General features: G+C 52.0%; 1 protein-coding gene across 3 annotated transcripts in view; it reads right to left on the bottom strand.

The window, feature by feature from the left end:
* LOC114485149 (acetyl-CoA carboxylase 2-like) overlaps window positions 1-1,879 on the bottom strand; it is a 46,448-nt gene extending 44,569 nt beyond the window's left edge. Inside the window, exon 1 of one of the 3 annotated variants that reach the window (XM_028485973.2) lies at window positions 1,765-1,879. The gene's annotated coding sequence lies outside the window, so the exon portion shown is untranslated. Of the gene's footprint in view, window positions 1-1,257; window positions 1,433-1,764 lie in introns of those variants that run through there. The other 2 variants (XM_028485974.2, XM_028485975.2) reach the window with 2 other exon arrangements.
* Between the last annotated feature and the right edge of the window lie 1,712 nt (window positions 1,880-3,591).

Genomic DNA, 3,591 nt, shown 5'->3' on the forward strand with positions numbered 1-3,591 from the left:
CCCGCGTCCCCTGCATCGGCAGGCGGACTCTCAACCACTGCGCCACCAGGGAAGCCCCAGGATCTCATTTCTGAAGCTGCATTCAGGAACACCAGGGGAACAAGCTGGGTGTCTCCATGGCAGTTCTGAAGTAGAGTGCCAAGCAGAAGACCTCATACAAATGTGGCCAGTTTTAGGTACACTTTAAATGTACACATTGGAAATTCTGAGAAATAAGAAATAGTAAGTTCACTACATTGAAATGCTGAGCTTCCCCCTACCCCAAATAGAAAAATACTTGAGTTATTGCTGAGGAAATAAAAGAGCAAAAATATGCTACAATGGTTTGGAGTTTAGGAACCCTGAGAATGAACACTTTACGTTGATTTCCATCGGAAAAACCAATCAAACTATGCAGTTTTGCATAACACAAGCACTTTGGGAACTTGCTGGCTGGATGAACGGATGGCGGATGGGGATTGTGGGTGGAAGGATGGATAGCTGGTGCGTGGAGAGGGGTTGAGTGGATGACCAGATGGGCAAGATGGCGAGACACATGCATGGTAAGCAATTGAGGGCTGGTGGGTGAAGTTGCCAAGCTCTAAATTGTAAGTTCTAATGAATGGAGGGACCGGCAGTTCTCCCCAGTTCAGCCCCCTCCCTCACTCGGCAAATCCTTTATGAGCTGCTGTTATTCTGATAGGAGCCAGTGGGTCAAACATCCCAAACCTACCTTGCAGAGGTTACCCGCACAAAAAACCTCAGGGTCTTTCCCTTTTCTTGGCAGTGTGATGATGGGGGACCCACAGGCCACCACATGAGAACTTTTCCCAAGTAAGTACATAGAGACAAATGGGGAACTCTCTGAGAAAGCTCCCAAAGAAACCCTCTGAGCCTCAGTTTCCTCGCCTGTAAAATGGGGATGCTGAGTCTTGCCCCCTTTACCTGTCTCACAGTTGCTCTTCTAATAACCTATATAGCATTTGTGTCAATGCTATCAGAAGCAACAAAAAGCCACCAAGCATGTACAGTGCCTTCAAGCTTCCAATCCTCAGAACAACCTGGTGGATCTTACGATTGCTATGGTCTTTTTTACAGTCCCATTTTACAGTTCGGTAAACTGTGGCTCAGAGAAGTTTGGTTCCTTGACTTTGTTCACATCCAGGCCCAATGCTCATACCTTTCCCACTGCTCCACCATTGAAACTGGATATAAATAAATTCCATAAAGCGGAGGGTGTTCCCACAAGCACCTGGATACGACCCTAAAATCAGATACCTGGCTGTGTACCTGGAGGATGGAGCCAGATGTGCACAGCGGTCTAGAAGGAGCACTGTGCATGTGGTTCAAATCCCCGGGCAGTCAAGGCCAGAGAAGTCCTTCCAGTGAACCCCTGTGGACGTGCCATGCCGAGCTGCTGCCCTTTGCTGAAACAACCCAGCTGACCTGAAAACCCAGCGAGGGCCGAAGCTATTTTTATCTGTTGCAAACCGAACTCAAGCAACAGCTGCCTGGTGCCAGAGCAATCGTGGCCCTGACCATAACGAATGCAGGAAACTGCTCGCTTCCAACAGGTGCTGGCTGACAGCCAGGCAAGGGCTGGAGAGGGAGGGGGGGGCGGGAGTTTCTTCTCCAGCCACCCGCCTCCAACACACCCACCCATACCTGGCCTGGCCTTTGAGGGACAGAGGAGGGCAGAATGTCAGCATTAAACCAGCCATCCTGTTCCCCACTCAGATGTTTCCTCCCACCAAGATGAACTCCCGATTGCTCGCTGCCACTTACCGCCACTGTGGCCACGGCCACCGGCTCCATTCTCATGTGGGTCTGACAGGCTCCCACAGGGTGCCCGAGGGAACTGGGGCCGTGGAGTGTCACCTTTCAGCAGGAGGCTGGTGTCATGCATCAGTCCATGGGGAGGAGTTTGGACCAGCTCATGCTGGACACGAGTGAGTTTTCCCCCAAGTCAGGCGCCCTTATCTGTCATCCACAAATATAAGCCATTTGCCAAGGTCCTCGCCCTTCCCCCTCCCCCAGCTTCAAGCTCAAGTACTTAAGAGGCTGTGTATACTCTCTGGCCCACAGGGCCACCTCCCTCTGGCTTGTCACACTCCTGGACTTAGAGCCTACTTAGCTGCTCGTGTGGTCAGCCACCCCCTTGCCCAACGCTGAGCCTCTAGAGTTTGTTTTTAAACATCTTTATTGGAGTTTAACTGCTTTACAACGTTGTGTTGGTCTCTGCTGTATAACAAAGTGAATCAGCCATATGCATACATATGTCCCCATATCCCCTCCCTCTTGCGTCTCCTTGCCACCCTCCCTATACCACCCCTCTAGGGGTGGTCACAAGGCACTGAGCTTATCTCCCTGTGCTATGCATAGAGTTTTAAACACTCCCATAATCACGCCAGCCTCCTGCTCCCATGTGCTCATCTGTAAGACACCTGCTAGAAGGGAAGCATGAGTCCCAGCAGAAGGTGGGTTTGGCCAAGGTGATATTGATGGAAAGAGAAGCAAAAGCATCATGACGAAGTTCGAGGACCCTCTCGCTGGCAGGCGATGGTGCAACAACGCTTTGCAAATTCAGAGATCATTAAAGTGATGGAGGAAGCTATGCCGGGCCGCCAGTGTGGTCAAAGCTGCCAGGTGGATACTTCAACCTGCACTCCAGCCCACAGGGCGGGGGGCATCACAGGTCACCCTGTGTTTCCCAAAAAGCCACTTAGCCTCCAACCTGCAGCCTAAGAAGGGGACACTTGGCATGTCCAGTGTCCTTGCTTTGTAGGTGAGCAGAGGCCAGAGGTCACATGTGAAGCTAACGACACAGCCATGACTAGCACCAAGGTCCCCCGCTCCAGGCCTGTGTGGGGTGATATTCATGGGAGCCGAGAGCACATGCTACAGTCCGGCCGCCTGGGGTGGGATCTTGGCTCTGCCACCTACAAGCAGAGCGGTTAACCTGAGCCTTAGTTTCCCCAGCCTAAGCAGCCCATCGGGGCGATTAAATGCACTCACACAGGTAGATTGTTTAGGCTGGCATAAATGAGCAGGCGACCAGAAGGAGCTGCCGTGATTGCTATAGCAGCAGTGCTGATGGTCCCTGCCTTGGAGACCAGGGATCTTATGCAACACTTTCCCCTGATGTCGAGCTGTTATGTGATGGTCACGTCTTCCACCTGTTGCCCTGGCTCTGTTGGCTGAGGGCCTCCACCTGGGCTAGTCCAGGGCAGGGCCATTGCAGCATCCAGACTGAAAGGCAGTGGTGTAACTCAGGAGGAGGCGTCCTCCTCCCCATTTGAGCCATACACCACCCTGGGGACAGAGGCTCCCCTCCAACGCTGCTCCAGAGCTTCCTGCCAGCTTTGGAAATCTGGTTGCAAATGTTGGAGCAGAATCGACTGGGCCCCAAGGATGATTTGCTCCCTAAAAAGAAGCAACCTCTCCTCTGTCCAGACCGAAAAGCAAAAACGGCTGTAGATACAGAATCAGAGAAGCCCTGGTGCCATCACCAGGAAAATCTTTAATGGTTTGTATTTGACGCTTGGGACCTCAACTTCCCAGTTTTGAAACATGCCAGCCTCATAGGGCTCCTGAAAAGACTGAATAATGAGA

The sequence above is a fragment of the Physeter macrocephalus genome, unplaced genomic scaffold (assembly GCF_002837175.3).
Source record: "Physeter macrocephalus isolate SW-GA unplaced genomic scaffold, ASM283717v5 random_619, whole genome shotgun sequence".
Classification (NCBI taxonomy): Eukaryota; Metazoa; Chordata; class Mammalia; order Artiodactyla; family Physeteridae; genus Physeter; species Physeter macrocephalus.